Genomic DNA, 13,490 nt, shown 5'->3' with positions numbered 1-13,490 from the left:
GACTGGCTGTTCTTTGGCTGCTCTCTTAACGGCCTTGCTGGTCAGGGCATTTCCCTTTATAAGGGAGGTGGTGCCCCATTGGTGGCCTCTGCAGTGAATGACTGCAACCTCTTTTGGAAGCTGGACAGCTTCTTGGAGTTCTAGAATTTCTGCCTGGTGTTTTATCGGGGACCCTTTGGCTGTCAGTAATACCCTTTCTTTCCATATGGCAGCATGGGCATGTAGTACTAGGAATCCGTACTTGGACTCTCTCTCTCTCTCAATATATATATAGATTCTTAATCCCTTTCCTAGCTGGAGTGCTCTGGTCAAGGCAATCAACTCGGCCTTTTGTACAGAAGTGCACAAAAGAGCTGCAGAGTCAACAATTGTCTGCAGGCTGACTGTGACACAGCTGGTCTTTCTAACCCCTTCACGTATACAGCTGCTTCCCCTGGTAAATCATGCTGCATCAGGATTGGTGAGGGGCTCATCCTTGAGGCCAGGCCTACTGGAGTAAACTTGTTCAATAGCCTCCACACAGGAGTGAACAAGGGACCCTTGGGGTGGGGTCCAGCATTGGAGTAGCTGGGTTCAGGACTTGGCAGACCTTGTGCCTGGGGTGTCAAGTAGGAGGGCTTGGTATTTAAGCAATCATCCACCCTTCAGCCATTGGTGTCCCTTTGCTTCTAGGACTCCTTGTACTTGGTGAGGAGTTAGGACTTCTAGTGGTTATCCCAAGGTGAACTTATTGTCCTCTTTTACTAGCAGAGCAGTAGCAGCCACTACCCTAAGACACCCTGGCCATCCAGTGGTCACCTGATTAAGTTGTTTTGAGGAATAAGCTATTGGTCTAGGGAGGTCCCTGGGTTTTTGGGTGAAGACACCCAGGGCTACCCCTTGTCTCTTACCTATATAGAGGGTAAAGGATTTTTCTAAGTTCGGGAGACCTAATGCAGGGGCAGTCTCTAATTTTTGTTCTAGAGCTAGGAACACCTGTTGGCAGTCTTCATCCCAGTTGAGGGGTTTGTGGTCCCCTCCTTTTAGGGCTTCATGGAGAGGCTTTGCTGTGAGCCCAAACCCAGGTATCCAGAACCTGCAAAACCCTGCCATCCCCAGAAAGGTCCTCAGTTAAATACCTCTTAGTCTGGAGGCTTACGATGGCTTCCTTTCGGCCCTGGGCTAGAGTCCTCGTCCCAGGGGTGAGCACATATCCCAGGTACTTAACCTGTTGGGTGGAAATCTGGGCCTCGTGGGGAGACTCATATCCTCATTCCCCTGGGAGGCTGAGGACCTGAATGGTGTTTTCATCAGAGTCTTCCCTAGTAGGACTGGAAATTAGGAGGTTATCTACACACTGTAGGAGAGACCCACTACCCAACTGTAATTCTTTTCATTCCTTTGCTCATATGTTTCCAAACAGGTGGAAGCTATTCCTGGAGCCTTAGGGCAGCATGGTTCAGGTTAGCTGGGAAATGTTATGAGTGTCTGGATCTGCCTACTCAAAGGCAAAGAGATATTGGGAGTCTGGGTGCAGGGAAATGCAAAAGAAGGTGTCCTTTGGGTCTAGCATTGTAAACCAGCTTGCATTTTCTGGGACTTGAGTCAGTATAGTACATGGATTAGGGACTAGCAGGGGATCTGGGACCACTGCCTCATTAACTGCTCTCAGGTCTTGAACAAACCTGTATTCTTCACTTTGTTTTTTTGTTTTTTGGCATGTGTCAAAGTTTCATTTTTTTTTTATTTTATTTATAATTTTTTTATTGAAGTATAGTTGATTTACAATATTGTGTTAATTTCTGCTATACAGCAAAGTGACTTAGTTATATACAAACACATGCACACACAGATTCTTTTAAAATTCTTTCCCATTATGGTTTATTACAAAATATTGAATACAGTTCCCTATGCTCTACAGTAGAACCTTGTTTTCCACTTTGTTTTTTCTTTTGGGCAGAATGGGGGTATTACATGGAGACTGGCAGGGTCATAATAGCCCATATTTTAAGAATTTGGTTATTAAAGGCTGAATACCTCATTGGGCCTTGGGCTCAAGGAGTACTGTTTTTTCCACAGGTAATCAGCATTGATTTTTTTTTAATTAATTAATTTATTTATTTTATTGGCTGTGTTGGGTCTTTTTTGCTGTGCGTGGGCTTTCTTTTTAGTTGCGGTGAGTGGGGGCTACTCTTCGTTGTGGTTCGCAGGCTCCTCATTGTCATGGCTTCTATTGTTGCGGAGCACAGGCTCTAGGCCTGTGGGCTTCAGTAGTTGTGGCACATGGGCTCAATAGCTGTGGCGCACGGGCCTAGTTGCTCCGCAGCATGTGGGATCTTCCTGGAGCAGGGATCGAACCCGTGTCCCCTGCATTGGCAGGCAGACTCTCAACCACTGCGCCACCTAGGAAGCCCAATCGGCTTTGATTTTTAATGAAATGTGAACTGGGGGCACATTAGTAGCTTTGCAGGAAAGCTCAGTGTCCCAGACAGCAGGGGTTTGGTTGAGAAACAGTATGGGGTGAAAGGGAGACCTCATCTGATTTGTGACTGAGGCAGTCAGGCTCCCATGACTAAGAGCAGTTGTTTCTCCTGGTGGGTGCCTTCTCTGAGGGGGTCTCCGAACTGAACTATTGTCTGGAACTTGCTAAGCAAATTCCTTCCCAACAAGGGGACGGGGCACTCAGGCATGAGCAGGAACTGGTGTGCAAAGGTGAAACTTCCTAGGAAGCAGTTGACTCGTTTGGCTTTGGGCCGTCCATCAATCCCAGTAACTATACAGGATGGGGAGGACAAGGGTCCAGGGAAATCAGTCAGCAAAGACTAGGCGGCTCCGTATCTAATTAAAAAAATAACTTTGCTACCTGCCATGTCAAGGGTTACCCGAGGCACCTCCGGGGAAATGACCAGGTGTCCTTTGGGAGCCAGGGGGGTCCTGAGCCCCATCAGTCTTCAGTCCTCTCAGCCGTCATCGGTTTGGGAGCCCCAAGTCCCCTTCAGCTCAGGGAGCAGTCCCACGTCCAGTGGCCCTCTGTTTGCCTATCGGGCAGGGTCTCCATGGACTTTTCCCAAACAGAGGGCATTTGTCCTTGCAGTGGTCCTCCTGGCTGCATTTAAAACAGGTCCCTTCTCAGCGGGGTAGTAGCTCTGACACAGATTTTCTAGATCCTGCCCCCGCCATGGACTTTCACAAGGGGCAGTGGGGGTGGGGGGACAGGTAACCCCGAGGTGCTGCCAGGGCTAGAGCGGCCACAAATAATTGTGCCTTTTGTTGTTGTCCCTGAATCCTTTTACTTCCTCTGTTGTTAAATACTCCAAAGGCCAAGTCCATGAGCTGATTCATGGGGAGTTGGGATCCCATAGCTGCCTTCTGTAATTTTCTGCTAATGTCTGGGGAAGACTGAGTGATAAAATGGGTATTTACTAGGACGTGCCTTTCAGAGGTATCGGGATTAATATTGGTATACTTTCTTTTCTTCTAATTAATTAATTAATTAATTTTTTTTTTCTGGCTGGCATGCGGAATCTTAATTCCCCGACCAGGGATCGAACCTGTGGTCCCTGCAGTGAAAGTGTGGAGTTTAACCACTGGACCGCCAGGGAAGTCCCCATATTGGTATACTTTTTTTCTTTTTTTAAGTATTAATTTTTTTTAAAAAATATTTATTTATTTATTTATTTATTTATTTGGCTGCATCGAGTCTTAGTTGCAGCACGCGGGATCTTTGTTGTGACACACGGGATCGTTCGTTGTGGTGCAAGGGCTTTTCTGTAGCTGTGGCATGCGGGCTTAGTTGCCCCGTGGCATGTGGGATCTTAGTTCCCCGATGAGGGATCAAACCTGTGTGCCCTGCATTGGAAGGCAGCTTCTTAACCACTGGAACACCAGGGAAGTCCCCCAATATTGGTATACTTTCTAAAAGCTTCTACCAGGCAGTCTTGGAAGAGGGCTGGATTCTCATCTTTTCCCTGTGTTACTGAAACCAAGCAGGACCCTTTGGAGCTCCTGGGCACGGAAGCCTTTCCGTGTCCCCCATTCCTTGTTTGTAGGGAACAGACTCCAGCCTCTATGACCTCCCCTAGGTTCCAAAGGGCAGATTCGAACAGTTGCTAATTAGGGAAGGGAGGGGTAGATTACATGTTCTTGATTTTGGACTGCCATTTCATCAGCATGTGTCCAGGCTGCACCAAGGATCTGGTTTTCTCTTCAAAGGTGCAGCAGGTAGAAAGGAGGAGATCCCCCCAAGTAAGTTCATAGAACATTGTCAGTTTGGTGAATTCCTCTAAGAACCAACTGGGGTCCTCAGAAAAAAATGTCCAGATTTCTCCTTGCAGGTAGCTAGGTCCGTCATAGGGAAAGAGACATGGACTCTAACTGTTCCTCTGTCACCAGCCAGCACTTCCCTTAGGGGACAGAGTTTGGTATTGGGAGGCTGGTAGGCAGTGCCCTGTTACAGGAAGGGGGACCCTTTCCAGGGTCTGAGAGTGGGCTCTTGTCTCACAGTTGGAAATGAATTGTCCGGGAAGACACACATGCTGGCAAAGCAAGAGACTTTACTGGGAAGGGGCGCCCGGGTGGAGAGCAGCAGGGTGAGGGAAGCCGGGAGAACTGCTCTGCCATGTGGCTCGCAGTCTCAGATGTTATGGTAATGGGGTTCGTTTCCAGGTTGTCTCTGGCCAATCATCTCTGGCCCATATTTGGTGACTCAGGCTCCTTCCTGGTGACACGCTCATCTCTCAGCCAAGATGGATTCCAGCATGAGGGCTTCTGGGGGGGGTGGTTGGCAGGACATATCATCTCCTCCCTTCTCCTTTTGGCCCCTCCCGAATTCTCCTGATTAGTTTTAGGCAGCAGCAACAGAGACCTGTTGTGAGACAACTCAGGCGAGCGGTTATCGTTGTACCTGGCCAAGGTGGGTGGTTTCGGTCAACGGTTCCCTAACAGCCCTGCTTTGTGTAGTACTGGCAGGACTCACCTCTAGTAACAGAGGATACAGGGCAGGGCTGGAGGGATAAGGTGGTGAGATTTCCAACTGCCTAGGGGGAGATGGGCTGGAAGACTGTCCCCCCTCAGAATTGGGAGAAGGGGTAGGAATTTCCAGTTGTGGACCTTGAGGAGTGACCTCATAAGGGGGTCATCTAAAACACGAATGCCAGCTAGGAAATGTAGAGGGAGTACAGGAGTTTGAAAACCATCTTTCTGCAATATCATAGTCAAAATTAACTCAGGCAAGAATCATCACTGGATGCAAAATCTAGGGTGAGAGTTTGATGAGGAGCAGGATGTTTGTATGCTCTTTAAGTATCTCGCCACAGATTGCTTATTAGCTGCAAAGGGGAAAAAAAAGGAAACAACACACCGTAACCAAGCAGGACTTGCTTTCGGTGACACCTCCCCCAACCGCTTTTATTTAGGAGGGGGTTGTCTGATGTTTCCTTGTGATTAGGTTCAGGTTATGGTTTCCTGGCTGGAATGTTACATAGCAATGCAGCGTCCTTCTCAGGATGTCATGTTTGAGTCACACAGTGTTCTTTGGCCCCTCACTGGTGATGTTAATTTTGATCTCCTGGCAAGAGGGTGTTGAATTTTGCCATGTTGTTACCAAACGCAAGTTCCTGTGCCCGACGCACAGTGAGGCCAAAGGATACCAAAATATCATGTCGGAGTTTGGAGCAGAGAAATGTTTGCTTCAGGGCCATGCAAGGAGATGGCTGGTGCGTGCCCTCCCAACCCCTGAAGGGTTTCAGCAAAACAGTTCTAAAGGCCAGGTGGGGGAGGGGCGTTGGATCGCAGGGCAAGTGATGAGCTCGTGCACAATTCTCTGACTGGTTGATGCTGAGGTTACAGGGCGGTTAACGTTAATCAATTCTTAGGCGCCAGTAGGTGAGGGGTGGGTGGGCGGGGGCGCTTCATACCCATGATCATCCAGCAGTTAATTTCTTCCAAATGGTGGTGGTTTGGGCCTCTGAAAGACCCAGGAAGTATGCTTGAGATGCTATTATCTGGGTACTTCATCGAGGAGCTACAGCGGAGGATATGGGAGCAGGGTCTGTCCCAGGAAGGACCCTAGGGTCCTGCTCAGTTACAGAGGGACTGTATTCTTCAAAAATGGCAATGTCATAAAAGACACAGGAAGGTTGTGGACATGCTTCGATGCTTCGTATTAAAGCAGAGTAAAGAGACAATCCAAATGCAATGTAGCTGATCGTAGACTGGACCTTGTACTGGAGGGAAAAATGGATACAGATGGTAGAAAAGCATTGTATCAATGTTAAATTTACTGGTTGATAACTGATTGTGTAAGAGAATATCCCTGTCTTTAGGAAATATACACTATTTAGGGATAAAGGGCCACATGTATATAACTCATTCTCAAACGGTTGAGAAAAAAGTTGTGTATTTGTGACTGTATGTGAAAGAGAGAGACAGAGAACACAAATGAAGCAAACGGGATAAATAATAAGTGATATTAATTCAGTATCACTTATTGAATTTGGGTAAATTCACTCAATGAATATTATTAATAATATTAAATATATGGGTGTTCTTTGTACTGTTCTTACTCTTGGAATTTTTCTGTGATTTTGAACTTGTTTCCAAATAAAATGTTTTTTTAGGGAAAAAATATAGCATGATAGATGGTGTTATGCTCTATGGAGAAAATAAAGTAAGGTTGCAAATGTCAATCATAAAAGTGTTGAAGGAAGGCTAACGAGCAGGACCCTCTCGGTCCTTCCTGGGACGGACCCCTGCCCCACATCCTCTGCTTTAGCTCCTCTCTGAAGTCCCTAGATAATAGTATCTGATGTTTCTCAGATGTTGCAAGCTCAGTTCCTCAGTTTTTCAGATGCTAAAACCACCATCAAATGGAAGAAATTAACTGCTTGATTATGAGCACGTAGTCTCGGACTTTCTGGTGCCTGAGGATTGGTCAACCAGTCAGAGAAATGGGCACGAGCTGATCACATATCCTGGGACGCCCCGCACCCACCTTGCTGAAACCCTTCAGGGGGTTTGGGTTTTTTGAGCAAGACCCCCGCGTTCTCCCTGTTTAGCCCTGCAGTAAACCTTTCTCTGCTCCCAAACGCCATGGACTTGCATTCAGTAAGAAGATTTGAGGAAAGTGATGTGAGTCAAGACCTGAGGCAGGTGAGTGAGCAGCCCATGGAGGAAATAGTTCAAAGATGGGAACAAGCCTGGCACCTTCATTAGCAGGGAGGCCAGTGGGGCTGGAGCTGAGTGAGTGAGGAGAGGAGTAGGAGATGAGGGCAGAGAAATAACAGAGAGCCTGACCAGGCGTTTGAGAACCACTAGAAGGAAGAGGGAAGGTCCTAAGGGCTTTGCACAGAGGATTAAAAAGATCTGTCTTTTGTTTTCAACACTCTGCTTGCTGTGTTGAAATGGATGGAAGAGGAGGCAAGAGCAGAAGCAGGGGAACAGTAAGTGGGTTGCTGTAATAATCCAGTGAGAGATGATTATTGGCTGGGACTTGGGGTGGGAGCAGAGGGGTCTGCGAGCAGTGCTTGGATTCTGGCTATATTTTGAAGCATTTGCTGATGGATAGGAAGTGAGGTACAGGAAGTATGTCGAGGGTGACTCAAGTGTTTTGGCCTGAACGGCAGCTACAAGGATGGAATTTCCATCTACTGAAATGGGGGCGCCTGTGGGTGAAGCAGCTTTGGGGATACACTGAGGAATTTAGTTCTGGACACATTTAAGTTTCAGACACCCATTTAATATTTCAGTGGAGGCAGGGAGCAGCAGCTGTAGACAGGAGTCAGGCCATAGGAGAGCCCTAGGCAAGAAGTGAGTGTATAGAGAATTTCTAAAGACATGAGGGTGGATGAGGGCACCCCGAGGGAGTAGAAAGAGAGGCGAGGGCCAAAGATTGGGCCTGGGAACACCAACTGCAAGCTACTGGCCTGGGAAATGAGGAGGAACTACCAAAGGAGGCTGAGAGGGGGCAGCCAGTGAGGGAGGAGGAGAACCAGGAGAGGGTGGCATCCTGGAAGCCAAGAAAAGAAAGTGTTTCCAGGAGGAAGGAGTGATCAGCTGTGTCAAATGCTGCTGACAAGTCAGAGAGTTGGGGGTTAAGAATCAACCGTGCAATGCAATGCTGTTGAGGTCACTGAGAGTCCTGATGAGAGGGTTTGTTAGGATGTGGGGGCAAAATCCTCATTGGAGTGGACTCAAGGAGGAATGAGAGGGAAGGAATTGGAGACAGCAAGTAGAGACAGCTGTTTTGAGGCCTTTTGCTGTAAAGGGAATGAGAGAAACGCGGCAGTAGCTGGAGGAGGATGAGAGGTTTTCCTTAACTGAAAACTGGCTGTTAGGCTGTTCTTTGTAGGGTCCTGGAAAGGGACTCTATTGTTTCTTATTCTCTCTTGGGCCTGACCCTGCTCCCAGTTGACCCTGTAAAGCCCCCTGGATTTAAGTTTAACTTCCTCTCTGTCCTGTTTCTTCATGCAGCTCTTTTTGAAAGCTCTAGGTTCTCTCTTCCTGGACCCCCCCATCCCCATCTTATCTGGCCTGTTTCTCCCGTAATTTCCTAGAAGTGCCCTCTAGATCCACACCAGCTACCCTGGTACATCCCCCTTTACAATGGCTGCCCTCCTTGACTCTCAATACTGTGAGTTAAGGAGCCCCACTTTAATCTTTTGGCAACTTTTCAAAAATACTTGACAGTTCATCTACAAGGTACTCCCATCTCTAAATCCACAATCATTCTGTGAGTAGGAAGCATTTTATCTTAGAAGAACAGATTTCAGGAAGTGGTATTAGTTGAAGGTGGAATGGGGAGTAAGATGATGAATTCTTAGCGACAGAGAGGAAAGGACAAATCCAAGATAAGTTCCAAGAAAGAACTGACAGGTCTTGTCAGCAGTTGTGTGACAGTATGTATGTGTCGAAAGCCTTCAATGTAGCATATCCTTTGATCTGGCAATTCCACTTCTAGGAACTTAATCTAGGGGGAAAAGTAGGTATTTAAGGTACTAAGAGTATACAAAAGGTTGTTCCTCATAGACTACCCGTAGCTGCAAAATGTTGGAAACATCCTAAGTGTCAACAGTAGAGGGCTGCTAGATATACCATGTGATCCTTGGAACAATGACACAGAGATGAATATATATTGTCAAGAAAGGTGCTTGTGATAAGTAAAAAAGCAGGTTACAAACACACATATCTGTGTAGAACACTTCAAGAGGTTATATCTCGGTGGCAATGATGATGCAAGTGCTCTTTTTACGTCAATCACTTTGTATTTTAAAAAAAATTTTTTTTCCTTTTTCTTTTAATTTTTTAAATTTAAATTTTATTTTTTTATTGAAGTATAGTTGATTTACAATGTTGTGTTAGTTTCAGGTGTACAGCAAAGTGATTCAGTTATATATATTCTTTTTCAGATTCTTTTCCCTTATAGATTATTATAAAATATTGAGTATAGTTCCCTGTGCTATACCATAGGTCCTTGTTGGTTATCTATTTTATGTGTAATAGTGTATATATGTTAATTCCAAACTCCTACTTTATCCCTCCCCCTTCCCTTTTGATAACCATAGGTTTGTTTTTTATGTCTGTGGGTCTATTTCTGTTTTGTAAATAAGTTCACACACACATACACACATATATATTAGATTCCACATATAAGTGATATCATATGATAGTTGTCTTTCTCTGACTTCCTTCACTTAGTATGATAATTTCCACGTCCATCCACGTTGCTGCAAATGGCATTATTTCGTTCTTTTCTATGGCTAATAGTCCATATATATATATGTGTGTATATATATATATATACATATGGTGGGTATGTGTGGTGTGTATATATATATATATATATGTATACATATATATATATATATACACACAAACACCACATCTTCTTTATCTGTTCATCTGTCAATGGACATTTAGGTTCCTTTCATGTCTTGGCTAATGTAAATAGTGGTGCTGTGAACATTGGGGTGCATGTATCTTTTTTGAATTATGGTTTTCTCCAGATATATGCCCAGGAGTGGGATTGTGGGATCATATGGCAACTCTACTTTTAGTTTTTTAAGGAACCTACATACTGTTTTTCATAGTGGCTGTACCAATTTACATTCCCACCAACAGTGTAGGAAGGTTCCTTTTTCGTCACACCATCTCCAGCATTTATTTGCAGACTTTTTGATGACCATTCTGACCAGTGTGAGGTGATACCTCATTGTAGTTTTGATTGGCATTTCTCTAAAAATTAGTGATGTGGAGCATCTTTTCATGTGCTTTTGACCATCTGTATATCTTTGGAGAAATGTCTATTTAGATCTTCTGCCCATTTTTTGTTTCTTTTTTAAAATTTTTATTAGAGTATAATTGATTTGCAATGTTGTGTTCGTTTCTGCTGTACAGCAAAATGAATTAGTTATACATACACATAATATCCACACTTTTTTAGATTCTTTTCCCGTATAGGTCATTACAGAGTATTGAGTAAAGTTCCCTGTGCTATACAGTAGGTCCTTATTAGTTATCTATTTATATATAGTAGTGTGTGTATGTCAATCCCAATCTCCCAATTTACTTCTCCCCCTCCTCTTTCTCCCCTGGTAACCATAAGCTTGTTTTCTACATCTGTGACTCTATTTCTGTTTTGTAAATAAGTTCACTTATACCATTTTTTTAAGATTCCACATATAAGTGATATCATATGATATTTGTCTTTGTCTGATTTACTTCATTCAGTATAATAATCTCTAGGTCTATCCGTGTTTCTGCAAATGGCATTATTTCATTCTTTTTTTATGACTAATATTCCATTGTACATATGTACCACATCTTTATCTACTCCTCTGTCAATGGACATTTAGGTTCCTTCCATGTCTTGTCTATTGTGAACAGTGCTGTTATGAACGTTGGGGTGCATGTATCTTTTGAAATTATGGTTTTCTCCAGATATATGATCAGGATTGGAATTGCTGGATCATGTGGTAGTTCTCTATTTAGTTTTTTAAGGGACATCCACACTGTTCTCCATAATGATTGTACCAAATTTACATTCCCACTAACAGTGTAGGAAGGTTCCCTTTTCTCTACACCCTTTCCAACATTTATTGTTTGTAGATTTTTTGATGATGGCCATTCTGACCTGTTTGAAGTGATACCTCAATGTAGTTTTTTTTGTTTTTGTTTTGTTGTTGATGTTGAACATCTTTTCATGTGCTTTTTGGCTATCTGTATGTCTTCTTTGGAGAACTGTCTATTTAGATCTTCCACCCATTTTTTGATTGGGTTGTTTGTATTTTTTGATATTGAGCTGCATGAGCTGTTTGTATATTTTGGAGATTAATCCCCTGTCGGTCAGTTCATTTGCAAGTATTTTCTCCAGTTCTGTGGATTGCCTTTTCATTTTGTTTATCATTTCCTTTTCTGTGCAAAATCTTTTAAGTTTAATTAGGTCCCACTTGATTTTTTTTTTATTGCCATTACTCTAGGAGATGGATCCAGAAAGATACTACTGCGATTTATGTCAAAGAGTGTTCTGCCTATGTTTTCCTCCAGGAGTTTTATAGTATCTGGTCTTATATTCGGGTCTTTAATCCATTTTGAGTTGTTTTTGTGTACAGTGTTAGAGAATGTTCTAATTTCATTCTTTTACATGTAGCTGTTCAGTTTTCTCAGCACCACTATTGAAAAGACTTTTTTCTCCACTGTCTATTCTTGCATTCTCTCATAGATTAATTGACTACAGGTGCATGGGTTTGTTTCTGGTCTCTCTATTCTGTTCCACAGTTCTATGTGTTTGTTTTTGTGCCAGAACCATACTTTTTTGACTCTTGCAGCTCTGTGGTATAGCCTGAAGTCAGGGAGCCTGAGTCCTACAGCTCAGTTTTTCTTTTTTTTTTCATATTTTTCTTTCTTTATTTATTTTTTTCAGTGCTGCATGGCATGTAGGATCTTAGTTCCCCAACCAGGGTTAGAACCCATGCCCCCTGTGGAAGTGCAGAATCCTAACCAATGTAATACCAGGGAATTCCCTCCAGCTCTGTTTTTCTTTCTCAAGATTGCTTTGACTATTCAGGATCTTTTTTGTTTCCATGCAAATTAAAAATTTTTTGTTCTAGTTCTATGAAAAATACCATTGGTAATTTGATAGGGATTGCTTTGAATCTGTAGATTGTCTTGGGTAGTATAGTCATTTTGACAATATTGATTCTTCTAATCCAAGAATGTGGTCTATCTTTCCATCTGATCTTTGATTTATTTCATCAGTCAGAGTTTTCGGAGTATAGGTCTTTTACCTCCACAGGTAGGTTTATTCCTAGGTTTTTATTCTTTTTGATGTGATGGTAAGTGAGATCGTTTCCTTAATTTCTATGATTCTTCATCATTAGTGTATAGAAATGCAACAGATTTCTGTGTATTAATTTTTTATCCTGCAACTTTATTGAATTCATTGAACTCTAGTTTTCTGATGCTGTCTTTAGGATTTTCTATGTATAATATCATGTCATCTGCAAATAGTTTTACTTCTTCCTTTCCAATTTGAATTCATTTTATTTCTTTTTCTTTTCTGATTGCCATGGCTGGGACTTCCAAAACTATGTTGAATAAAAGTGGCAAGAGTGGACATTCTTGTCTTGTTCCTGATCTTAGATGAAATGTTTTCAGCTTTTCACCATTGGGTTTGTAATATATGGCTTTTATTATGTTGAGGTAAATTCCCTCTGTGCCCACTTTCTAGAGTTTTTATCATAAATGGGTGTTGAATTTTATCAAAAGCCTTTTCTGCATCTATTGAAATGATCATATATATGTGTATATATATGTGTGTGTATGCATACACACACACGTATTTTAAGAGGGTTGGAAGATATCAGGCTGGCATGGGAGTGGCTACTCTGTCTGACAGAGTCAGGGACACCTCCACTCAAAATGTAAGGTGTGAGCAGAGATCTGAATAAAAGAGAAAATATCTGGAATATCTTGGAATTTCTTGGAATATCATATGGTTTTTATTCAGTTTTTCAATGTGGTATATCACACTGATTGATTTCCAAACATTGAAAAATCCTTGAATCCCTGACATAAATCCCACTCATTTATCATGTGTGATCCTTTAAATGTATTATTGGATTTGGTTTGCTAGTATTTTGTTAAGGATTTTTGCATTTATGTTCATCAGTAATATTGGCCTATAATTTTGTGTGTATCATATCTTTTGTCTGGTTTTGGTATCAGGATGATGGTGGCCTCATAGAATGAGTTTGGAAGTGTTCCTTCCTCTGCAATTTTTTGGAATGGTTTCAGAAAGATAGGTGTTAACTCCTCTCTAAATGTTTGATGGAATATGCCTGTGAAGCCATCTGGTCCTGGATTTTTGCTGTTGGGAGTTTTTAAATCACAGATTCAATTTCAGTACTTGTAACTGGTCTGTTCATATTTTCTATTCCTGGTTCAGTCTTGGGAGATTGTACCTTTGTAGGAATTTGTCCATTTCTCCTAAGTTGTCCATTTTATTGGCATATAGT

This window comes from Hippopotamus amphibius, chromosome 5 (assembly GCF_030028045.1).
Source record: "Hippopotamus amphibius kiboko isolate mHipAmp2 chromosome 5, mHipAmp2.hap2, whole genome shotgun sequence".
Classification (NCBI taxonomy): Eukaryota; Metazoa; Chordata; class Mammalia; order Artiodactyla; family Hippopotamidae; genus Hippopotamus; species Hippopotamus amphibius.
This window is presented reverse-complemented; position numbering follows the sequence as displayed.